Source organism: Urocitellus parryii, chromosome 4, assembly GCF_045843805.1.
Source record: "Urocitellus parryii isolate mUroPar1 chromosome 4, mUroPar1.hap1, whole genome shotgun sequence".
Lineage (NCBI taxonomy): Eukaryota > Metazoa > Chordata > Mammalia > Rodentia > Sciuridae > Urocitellus > Urocitellus parryii.
This window is the reverse complement of record NC_135534.1, coordinates 166,411,779-166,424,791: the sequence shown is the minus strand read 5'-3', so window position 1 is coordinate 166,424,791 and position 13,013 is coordinate 166,411,779. Positions and strand designations below refer to the sequence as shown.

General features: G+C 32.3%; 1 non-coding gene across 1 annotated transcript; it reads right to left on the bottom strand.

The window, feature by feature from the left end:
• Positions 1-361: 361 nt before the first annotated feature.
• On the bottom strand, positions 362-469 carry LOC113189654 (U6 spliceosomal RNA). The gene has a single exon (XR_003301671.2). It is a non-coding gene; the product is annotated as a U6 spliceosomal RNA (small nuclear RNA).
• Between the last annotated feature and the right edge of the window lie 12,544 nt (positions 470-13,013).

Below are 13,013 nucleotides of genomic sequence, written 5' to 3'. Positions count from 1 at the left end.
CTTCCTGTATTTGGGACTCTTACTGAGGAAGTCAGTTCCTAAGCCAACATGATGGAGATTTGTGCCTACATTTTGTTCTAGTAGGTGCAGGATTTCTGGTCCAATGCCTGGGTACTTGATCCACTTTGAGTTGAGTGTTGTGCAGGGTGAGATATAGGGGTTCAATTTCAATCTACTACATATTGATTTCCAATTTTCCTAGCATCGTTTGTTGAAGAGGCTGTCGTTTCTATGGTATCTCTGTCTAGTATGAGATTACTGTACTCATGTGGGTATGTCTCTGTGTCTTCTATTCTGTACCATTTGTCTTCCTGTCAATTTTTAGTGCCAATACCATGCCGTTTTTGTTAATATAGCTCTGAAAAATAGAAATAGCTTCAAGAATTTGCATGTCATCCTTGCACAGGGACCATATTAATCTTCTCTCTATTGTTCACAATTTTAGTATATGTACTGCTGAAGTGTGAACTAAGCAGAGCTTCTTAATGAGTTTATTAATAAACTGTTAACATATCAAAAAGCAAGGAACACAACAACAGATTGCCTATACCTAGATAACTGCATCTTTCTTGACATTCAAATTTAGGATTTTTATGAAGAATGGGTCATCCACATTTTATTTTATCTTTTAAAAAGAGAATGAAATAATTAGAAAAAAAGAGTGAGACATAAAGACATATATCCAGCTTCTGAGAACTTTAGACAATGATTGATAGTTTGTAGTCATTGGCTTTTTATGTTTATAAGAACATTTTTGGGCCTGGCTTGAATATTACTTTATTAGAACTATAGATCTTCCAGTAAAATGCATTAACTTATAGAAAATGAAAGTATATTTGGAGGATGATTAAATGCCCTAATTCAATTCCTTTCTCAGTATCTTTGATCAGCACTTTATTTAATTTCTGTGGTTATAATGTACCTAATACAAATTAAAGAAGGACTTAATATCAACTTCATAGTCCTCTGAAATTGAAAAGAAAAAATAGAGAATCTAATAATAGCATTCAGTTACTTCCTTTATATGCACTATTATATATTACTTCAGGTAATTAGTTCCATGAGACTGTCAGATCCTTTTTCATTCTGTTCACTACTTTTGTTGGTGGAAATATAGAGTAGTAGCTGAGCCTTAAAATATAATTAACAAATATTTATTGAACCAATGGTAATTGAGATTTAAAAATTGATCAGGGACATTAATTACATGAGTAAATCAAATTTTAAAATATAAAACTTAAGGCAACCAGTTCATCATTCCTGCCCTCAGATCTCTTATTGTCTAAATGTATGGACAATTTTTTCAAAGCTATAGTAACAGACCAGTTCAATAACCATAATAAATTAAGTTCCAGGTCCAATGTAACTATTTACATGGAAGTATCTTACTTGATTTTTAAAAAAATAATTATCTTACAGGAAAATTTTGCATGAGTGTAAATTAGTCCTAGTGAAGAGGAAATAATTTTATTTTTGACTTAATTAAAAATTATCTAAATTTTCTAAGTATTTAGGTGTATATTAAAATTAATATTGACATTTCAAGTTAAGATATAGTCAGTGATCATTACAGGATGAACACTGTATTAGGTTGATTACAGAAATTTTAATCTTCCCAAAAATAGATTCTGCCAAAAAAAATAAGTGAAGGATGTTTTAAAATATAGGTGAACATGTTTATTGGTTTATTTGCAAATTCCCTTAGTTGTCAAGAAAGAATAAATTCATAGAAAAATATAGCTCATATTCACTGACAGCCTTTGATCTTTTCAGGATGCACTGATCTCAGAGACTGTTATTCTCACCTTCAGAGGATCAGTGAGAATTTCTTGGGCTTCACACAGGGTAGGATATAAGAATGCATGTCTTTTTTTTAGGCATTCAGTAATTACACACTTTGCTGAAGATTTTTATTGTCCCACTGTAAGCTCAGCAATTTGAAGATGAATCCCACTTTATAAATAAGGCAATGAAAATAAGTTCTATTTTTAATTAGCAGCTACACTTATAAGATTTAGTAGAAATTTAATTATTTAGTAGAAATTTAATTACTGGAAAATATCAACTCATAGCATCCTTTCTCCCCAAGAAAAAAAGAAACACTGACAAGTGGATCCATTTAAGGCCTCATCTTGGTTTTTAAAAACAGTTTTAAATTTTATTAAATCTAGGATGTTCATGTTCTATGTTACATGTTTGAAATTATATTGGGGTAAATATATGTGATCTACAATGCATAGTTCAAATTTTATGCAAATGTGTGTAAATATTAATTAACTTGAGGACATTTTTAATGTTTTTTTTTGTTTTGTTTTTTATAAATCAGTGCAAGATAGCTATATGTAATACTGGGTTCATTGTGACATGATCATACAAGCATGATCAAATGCTTATTCCAATTTGCAATATCATCTGTGTTGAATGCTGCTTTGACAAAAGAGCTCTATAAAATCAAGATCTGTGATTTCCAGGTTGTTGCTCCATTTTTATTCTCTAGAGTAATTTCTGGCATCTGCAGAACAATAAGGATGTTTTTTCTGGTGGCTTGGGAGCTCACAAAGTCCTCAGGAAGATTTTTGGTAAATGCGTCTCTTCCAGTTTCTTCCATTTCTCTCCATATGGAGTAACATTCCAACCATATTTGCTCCTTTGAGGGTAGTTCCAGCTGATATAACAGAAGCTGCAACATACATCCCCAATGTAGCTACTGGACCCTCCAAGTGATATAAATCCACTCTAATTTCCTGTGCTCAGTATTAAGAAAGGTTGTGCCTCCTTACAGAGATAGAAGGGACAACTTCAATTACACATATAGTTTCGTTACCAATATGATAAAATATTGAGACTTCAAATATAACGACTCTACCTCATTAAATATACAAGAAATTGATATATCCATAAAGTAAACTGGTGTTTCAATTTGTGAGCCGATTAATTGCTTGCTAAAATTGAGAAGAAATGGGTTTTAGCTTTGTTTGTGAGACACGGAAGGGAGAAAGCTTACCCATCTTCCCACCCAGTGTGGCCATAACTCTTTCTAGCTTCTTTAAAAAGACTTTTTGAAGGGTGTCTAAGTCCCAAGTCTCCTTATCCAGCTCAATCCATTTTTTGCTGTTGAAGGCATTTGCTTTTTCTTTCCTGTTCAAAATAAGCACTTTTATAATATACATATAAATATATATATATTTTTTTCTCCAACCAGAGAAAATCACTAATCTGCTCCCTAAAGAATAAGGTTCTTCACTCTCACAGTATTCAATGAATGAATCATATCTAGCAATAACATCAGCTGAGTTTTATTGCTCACAGAAATATCAGTCCCCCCTGGAATTTAGTTGGACCTTATAATTTAAAAACGACAGAGTTTTAGGGTCTTTCATTTCACTGAGTTGAGTTGTAGATGTCGTCCTCTCTAGTAGGCATAACATATTTGAATTTTTGTGAGTCCTTTCCAAGCAGACAATAATTTCAGTGTCTCATCAGTTATCATATACATCTGAAGTACATGTTCTATTTCTTCCTGTGGTGACTTGTAAACATGATTTCAGCACACAGCTTTTCTCTGTAAATAGACGTATTTCTATTTTTTGCCCATCTCTCCCACTCCAGACTTCCTCATTATTTTCTCTTTTATTAATACTAGATGGCATAAAATATTGCAACTTAGAACCTTCTAAATGATACGTATTAGAAAATGTTCTCATACATAAAGTCTATGTGAATCTAAAATTTGAATGTTTAAATGGCATATTTTATCAAATTCAACATCAAACCGACAACACCCTTTATAACAACAATTTGCCAAATGAAGAAAATGTCATACTCTGAATGAGCATTATCCTTCATGCTGATAGGTGAAATTAATGAAATAATTAAAAAGCCATAAGAGGAAAATGAAGAGTGTCAGAAGACACTAACAAGATGGAAAACAAAATATTACTGGCATGGTAATGTGACTGACAAAAAAATTACCTTTCTCCAATCTCAAGAAGGAGAATGAAACTTCATGAGAATTTTTCATATAGTTAGCACAATTTCTTTAATATTCTAGAGCCAATCAATGTCACAATGTAACATGAATTCCATGCTTTGTCAAGATAAAGTTAACCTGGTACTATACACAGGAGATTTTACAGAAAAAAAATGCATAATCTTGCCTTACTTTCTATGAAAGATCCATGACCTTCCCAACATAAGAGCTGAGAGATATCAGTAAACAAGGAAGCATTAAGTACATGGAAGTGTACAGTGTACACTGACATGGTAGGAATTATCACATTTTTTCTGAACTAGGAAATTCCCACTAAAAAAGTACTCTTGTTGGTAGCCAATATTTCTCTGTTATGCTTAGACACTCTGTTTTTTATAGTATTAATGCTTATTAGGAAAACAAAGGTTGAAGATGAGCAGCAACTAAATTTTACTGCTGTGATTTTTTTCAGAGAGAAAAAGTCCTATCCAGAAAAGTTTGGTTAAATAATTCCTTCCAAAAAATGTGATTAACATTGGAACATTTGACTTTTTCAAGAAGTCAAATAAACTAGTTCTGTAATGAGGTTGTGTTATATAATGAGATGAAACCTCTTCTCCATGAAAGAATTTTACTTGTTTATAATGTCCTCATGTCAATGGAAAGAAAGGTTAGTAGTTTCCTGGTGTTTGGAAACTGAAGGCAAAGGAGAAAGGGGAGGGAGAATCCTTGTTATCCCAACCATACTCATCAATTCATTTACTATGTGCCTATCTAGTTTGTGCCCTATTGAGACCCATCAGTACTTTCTACCAATAAAGACTATACAAAACAAATCTGTTTAATGAAATTTTTTCCTTTATTTCCCTTATGACTGAAATATTTTTTTTGGAATCAATTTTTGTGACTTAAGAGTATTGAAAGGAACAGTAAATTAGATGCTATAAATGGCCACATTTCCAGGAGAGGATGTTAAAACTAAGATCATTAATTGCAACTATGTCCATTAGGCAAAGAAGTAACAACTGTTATAAATGATGGAAATTTCTATCTCTACCCTGTTACAAAAGAGAAAAAATGTTTTTCATCATAAAGAAGATTGCAGCAATATTCAATCTGGAAAATAATACACACTAGATTTGAACTTCCTATTACACTGAATAAAACAACCATTTCTGCATCTACCACCTGGAATCTTGATGTATTAATCTTTTGAAAGATCTGAAGAAGATCATCTTCACTTCTTCTTTCTACATACATACATACACACACACACACACACACACACACACACACACACACTTATCCACAATTGTTTAGTTGATAAGTGTGAGAAGAAAGCAGCATAACCTATTTTGTTATTTTTTTGAAGCTTGGCTGGTTGCATTACAGAGATATTTTGGGCAAGACCTAACTCAGCATCTCTTGCAAAATGAAGAACTCAAGGCATCTCTTGAGAGATGAGGTGTATCTAATCTCTGAACAGATAGTAAATCAGCATGCTGGGGAGTCTGGGACTTGTGAGCTGATGAGCCAGCGAAGATCAGCAGAAAAAAATGGTAAAGGTCATTGTGAACACATCTTGAGGGTTTGAGAATGTTTAAATTGTCACATGAAGAAAAAAACAGAAAGACCACATGGTGGATTGCTGTGATTTGCCAGAGAGATGCCCTTTCAATAATGAAGGATTTAATCTCTCCTGGTAGCTGGCAAACTATTCCTCTTGTGTGAGGTTCTGCATCAAAGGACAGATCACTGTAGGCGTGTAAAGAACCAATCACCTCACCCCCACATGGAACAGTGGGGTCATTTGGTATCTTCCCTTTCTTTTTTTTTTTTTTTCTTTCTCTTCCCTTTTCCAAGTGTTTATTTTAAGAAACCTCCTAAAAACCTTTCTGAATGCAGAACTGATAATTGGAAAGCCCAGATTTTAGCTGCTGAGTATTTGAATCTCTAACAACAATAGTAACAACATTTATACTTCCAGGTCAAGGGGTGTTTGCCCTTTTATTATTATCCTACCACTCTGGTGACCCTAATATTTTGAGTGCATATTGAAGGCCAAAGAACAGTGAAAAAAAAAAAAGATGGACAAAAGTGCTACTAACTGATACAAAATAGAGATGGCTGAATTCCTAAAATTTCTCTTATATTTTCAGCTGAGAATTATAATATTCCTTTTTTGTTGTTTTTATAGCTAAAAGCATGAGAACTTTTATAGCTCTATTTGTCAGTATATGGAAAAAATGTACTTGGTAATTATTTGAAACATTTATACAACAGTCTCAGGTGAATAGATCAGTAAAATCAGCAAATAAACAAGAAACCAAGGTCAAGGAAGAAAATGATATTTATTAGATGTCTACTGTATAGATGACACTGTGCTAGGCATCATACATATGCCAGCACCGTGCTGAAAACAATGTTGTGGAGCTGATGCTCTATAGTCTTTCTATAAATAAAGTAATTAAAGATCAGAAAGATTTTAAAATCAGGAAATCAAAAGATGCATTTAAATAACTGATACACAAGTTCACATTTTTACCTATCTCACACTCAAAAAGATTAGAAGAAAACAGGAACATTTTCAAGTCAGATCATATTTTGAGAATGCATATTTTAATAATTAAGAATTTGGATGGAATAAATCATAATGTCTTCCCCAGGCTACATTATGGAAAACATAAATCACTCTTAATAATATAATACCTTCACAGGTTTTGCTAAGTCAAACATATTCTGCCATTGTACTCAACACACTGACATTAAGACTTATTCGGTAAAAGATTTATTGCAAACCAAGCCTGAAAATACATAAAATTTTATGTGCAAAAGTTATTTCATGCAAAGAAAAAATACTTATGTATAATAAAGGTCATGTCTTGAACTGCAATCTGGACATTTGTATTACAGTGAGCCAGCGATTCTTTTGCCCTGGTATTCCAAAATGTGAATTGCTGGATCTTCCAATTATACTTTTACTCATTCACAGTGCAATATTTTAATCCATGAACTTTAAGGGACAAAAGTTTCTTGATACAATTATTACTGAGGAGAAAGTGTGTTTTTTATTTTAATAATCTTTTACAAGCTGAAGACATTGAGTGTTTGAAACTATTGGGTCAAATTTGAATTTTATTTAAGAGCCTATTATTAAAATTATTACAAAAAAACTAAGACAATTTTCTTGGTTTGCCTTAAAATTAATAAAACATTTCTAAGTAGTATGTGTAAAAATTAAAGCAATGAGTTAATATTGATTGTGTATTTTTAATTAATCACATCAGGTGATTCAGTCAGTTGTAAATCCTTGGAATTGAATTAAGGTGCCTAAATGAAGGCATAGAGATCACCTCAAAAAGTTAATTGGTGACTTAGACTAAAGGAAAAGTGAGACATTGTGCTAATTATCAGTGATGAATAATTGATTATGGAGTGGGAAGGAGACCATCATAGAGGCATGATGAGTTTTTGCTTCTTGTCGATTCCCAAACAAAGAAGGAACAAATAAGATGACTCATGAGCATCATATATTGTCTTTTCTCCTCCTATACTTTCAGAGTCAAAATCTGTGTCTGCTGAAAGCACAACTTACTTCATTCTGGCTACTGGACAGTGGACTATAATTATCTCAGGAAGATGCATTAGTCTTATCTCTTTGAACCTCTACTTGGATCATAATAAGACAATTACACTTAGACTGGACTGCATAATAGACCCAGATGTCCAACAATGAATAACTGTAATTGATTATGGTTCATTATATTCTCAAATAATGTGAAACAGGATTTGTTATTCTGCAGTGAAATCTAAAAGCGTGTTGTCTCTGTCTAGCCCATTCATTATTTGAACTAAATTGTGGATCAATACCCTAAAAAGTATGATTGATTACACAGACATATGGATTTGAATCAGTCAGCCTGTGCACATCTTATTAAACCACTACCAAATGCAAGACAATGTCTAGCTGGTATTAGAATTTTAAAATATGTATATAACCAATGACCCCACATTTATGGAAAATGTCAAAAAACATAAAAAGTGAATGCTGTAGAAGTTTATGAATGCAAAAATAATCCCAACACTACCAACAAAAACAAGAAAGGCAAACCTATACAGGATACATTTATTTCTCTTTCTTTACTACTGAATTTCATTTTTTCTTAAAAGTTAAAGCAGAACAAAGTTTATGTTGCTATATAACAGGCTGAGAGGAACCCAAATGTTTTAATCCTATATACTCATTTCTTAGCATACTATAGCAAAGAATTGTCTGAGAATGGAATCTAAAAACCAGTTTGGGTTTTGTGAATTTTATTATGAAGTTTTCTAATTAGGTGTCCAGTTGCAATATATATTTCTACTGAAGTAAAATACCATCATGTAAAATGGAACATTTAGCTCATGTTAACTGTAGAATATGCTTAACAGCTCATTTAATGTAAATAGTACTTCTCAAGTTAGAACTAAATTTAGAAACCCTCATCTTACAGTAAAAATCTAGAGACTATAAATCTTATCCAAGGTAATTTTGCTGGTTTATGAAAGAAGCAGTGCTGAGGGTCAAGGTCTCTTAAGAGTCCAGCACTCTTGCTGTCTTGTCATCTTTGTATAGAGCTTTACATAACAAGAGCGCTTTTGCATTTCCTATCCACTATTACACTTGACCATCATAACACTCCCTTGAAATAGTGCACAGTGATGTATTTCTACAAGAGGTTGATATTTATTTAAAGAATGCTGCAGGTCAAGTATTTTTCTAACCATTTAGCTGTTCAGAAAACTGGGCTCAAGAAAGGTTAAGTCTTATATCCAGAGTTAAATAACAAATAAGAAAATAGAACTGGGATATTAACTAATGCACTCTAACCTCATTCAATGTCTTGTTTAATTTGCCACTTGGCCCACTAATATAATTATATCTGATATTCTTTACCTTAAAGGCAAAAATAATTTAACAAATACTATTGCTATCCCAGAAGATATTGCTGCTGAAAAATTAAAAATAAAGCACATATTTTGCCATCATTGAGTACATAGACCAGAGAAGAGATAATAAGTATTTAAATAAACAATTATATTACAATGTGACAAGGTGCTAATACTGAAGTTTTGTTCATATCAGGTTCACTGGGGACATTAAGGAACTCAGAATCCTATCATGGATTACATTACTCTCCTCTATTAAGTTAAAAATAATGTATGAGTCACATATTTGATTATCATCTTTTTCCATATAATTGTTTATTAAGCTTTATATTTACTACAATTTACATTTATTATTGTGCTTCTGGCAACATTTATATGTAGAATATTTCAAGAATCATATTAACCAGGAAAATTTGACCTACTTTATCCCCAGTTATATTTATAATCAATTATTTTTTGTTATACTGTTTATAATACTTGATAGTTACAAAAATGTCAAAGGTAGGTACCAAAATTGGAAAGTAAAGTGAAAGAATGGTACATTCATTTTAGCCTTGGGGCGGGGGATGTGTATTACATTGAGAAATAAGAATTCAATTTAGTCCACCAGGAAGAAAATGGATTCCTCCCAAAGAATATATCACTTTGATTGTGAAAACAAGTAACCCTCTCCAAGTTTAAAATGTGTTATATATTAAATTATGTTTCTATGGAACATTGTTACAGTGAATTTCTGATTTCAGTGGCCTTTTCTAAATAAAAAATGGACAGAGGCAGTGACAAATCTTTAACTTTGAGGGAAAAGACCTGATAGTTTTTTGTTTTTTGTTTGTTTTGTTTTGTTTCTTATAACTTCTAATAATAATTTCAAAAGTTCTTTAAATTTACAAAGTTAAAAACATCTTATTTGTGTTGCCTTAGTTGATCCTCATGAACACCCTATAAGTTTGATTTACTTTTGCTATCCTATTTTAAAGATGATGAAATTGTGACTCAAAGACTTTAAGTGACTTAAGTCATTTTCCTCTGCTAGTAAGTGGCTGAGATGATATTTCAACCCAGGTTACCTTGACCTTTCAGGTATATGTTGTTTCTCTTAATTGTATGATGTTTCACATTTCTCTGGATTCGTCTATTATGATTCTTAAAAAAAAATTGTTGATACACACCTTTATATAGGGCAGTTTTTAGAATTAGATTTATATAACTTACAAAGGGAAAATGTCCCCTGTTTAGTGTCCAGTTCCTTGAGTTTTGGTGTACCCATGTAACTGAGTAACAATTGTGACCACCAGCAGGACAGGATGGTCAGTCTCACCATTACAACATCCTCCTTTAGGCTCTTTGCAGTGAACTGCTTTTAATTCTTGACCTGACGATGATGGATCTCTTTTCTCTCCTGTAGATTATCTTTTGAGAAGGGCATAGTAAATTATACAGTCAATGCCAGCTTCAAGGGATTGCATCCCATAGCCCTAGGTTTAAAAAGGCCCCAAACTTGGTTCAATGCTCCATTGTTGCTGTGTGGAAAGTCTTAAATTTTGAATAATTGGACCCATATTTTTTTTTTAAGAGAGAGTGAGAGAGGAGAGAGAGAGAGAGAGAGAGAGAGAATTTTTAATATTTATTTTTTTAGTTCTCGGTGGACACAACATCTTTGTTGGTATGTGGTGCTGAGGATGGAACCCGGGCCGCACGCATGCCAGGCAAGCGTGCTACCACTTGAGCCACATCCCCAGCCCATGGACCCATATTTTCATTGTGCACTGGGCTCTAGCAATTTAGTAGATAGACCAATATATAGCATGCAGATATATGAGTGTGGCTTTTTTCCCTGAGTGTAACACATTTGAAATCATTCCATTGTTGGATATATCCATAGTTTATTTCTCTTTATTGCCCAATGACTTTTCCATCATAAGGCTCTTCCACAGTTTGTTTAGCCATTCAGCAGTTTAAGAACACTTCCATTGCTCCTGTTTGGGGAAATTATAATAAAACAGCTATAAATATCTACATATATATTTTATGCTTGTATTAAAGCATAAATTTTTACTTATCCTATGTGAAGACCTAAGAGTGCAAATGTTGGGTTATATGGTAAGCTCATGTATTTTAATAAAATATTTATTTATTATTTATTATTATTTTCCCTCCATTTCAGACACTTTAAGTTTTGTAGTATTATCTCATTGTGTTTTTTTTAAATTACCTTAAATATTAATGATATTGAGAATCTTTTCTTGTATTTTCTTGCCATCTGTATATCTTTCTCACTAAACTGCCTTTTCAAAAGGCACTAAATTGTCTTTGGCCAATTAATTTTCTTTCTTATTTTCAAGAATTACTTACATATTCTGGATACAAATTCTTTATTAGATGTGTATTTTGCAAATATTTTCATCTGATGACTTCTTCATTTTCTTTATAATGTCTTTCAAAGAATATAAATTATATTCTTCTAAGATCATCCCTTTGATAATGCATTAAATTTAATTTTTTCCATGGAATTAGGGAGGTCAGAAACAAATTGAGTTTGTTTCTTAAAAAACCAAGAAGATACTCTAGCCAGGATGGAAAATATTTGAACTCTAACACTAATTACAATACTTCTGTTGTGTCTTAGGATGTTGAGACATTTTGAGACTCAGTTCAGCCTTGGGAAAAAACAATCCTATATTTGATTGCCAAATTCAACTATGAAAGTAAGAGTAACACCACCAAGTTGATGTCATAAAGAATGCTTCTTTTTTTTTTTTTTTTTTGTACTGGGAATTGAACCCAAGGGCACTCAAACATTGAGCCACACCCGATTCCCTTTTTGTATTTTATTAGAAACAGGGTCTTGCTGAGTTTCTTAGGGCCTTGCTAAATTGTTGAGGATGGCCTCCTGAGCCACTGGGATTACAGGCATGCACCACCATGCCTAGCTAACAATTACTTCTTGATCACCAAAAATGATATTGGGTTATCATGAATTTTATCTTATTTGGACATTATATGTGTAAAAGAAAGATACTATTCCAATTATATTACATACATAAAACTAAATTGAGCCAAATATATAACAATTATTTTATATCTTTAAAATTATTCATTTTCCTCATGAGAGTACTCTAATTTAGCTTAACTAATATTATTCTGTTCATAAATCTAAATGTATACTTGTATATGCATAGGTGTGCACATATAAAGATATGCTTACAGCCAGGCACAGTGGCTTGGGAGGCTAAGACAGGAGAATCTTGAGTTCGAAGCAAGCTTCAGCAACTTAGGGAAATCCTAAACAACTCTGCAACACCCTGTCTCAAAATCAAACATAAAAAAGGGATGGGAATGTGGCTCCATGGTTAAGTATCCCTGGGTTCAATTTCTGGTACAAAAAAAAAAAAACATGCTTCAATATATACATACATGCACACAGGCATTTACGTATTGATATATGAGTATTAATTCTTCTTTTTATTTGCACATTTTATAGATGCATTATTCTGATACAAGGATATAAGATGGCATGTTCATACATGCACACAATAAAACAATATAATTTGGCCAATTTTGAAATCTTTATATATTTTAGATATTAATCCTCTGAAGAGTAGACAGAGAAGATTTTCTCCCATTCTCTTGGTTCTGTCTTCATGTTCCTAATTGTTTCTCTTTCTGAGAAGAAGGTGTTTAATTTGATGCTGTCCCATTTATTAACTCTTCACATTATTTCATGAGCTTTATGGTTCCTATTGAGAAGTTCATTGTCTATGCCTAAGAGATGGAGTGTTGACCTTAGGTTTTCTTCTAGGAATTGCATAGTTTCTAGTCTAATTCCAAGATCTTTGATTTATTTTGAATTAATTTTTGTGCAAGATGATAGATAAGAATTTTTTATCACATATGGATAATCAATTGTCCCAGGACTATTTGTTAAAAAGGCTATCTTTTCTACAATGCATTATTTTAGCAATTTGTTAAGGATCAGATAAATGTATCTATGAGGGTTTGTCTCTGTTTTCTACTCCATATCATTCGTTGTTATAGGTGTATGTTTTTATGCCACTACCATGCATTTTTGTAACTATAACTCTACAGTTTAACTTGAAATCAAGTATCATGATAC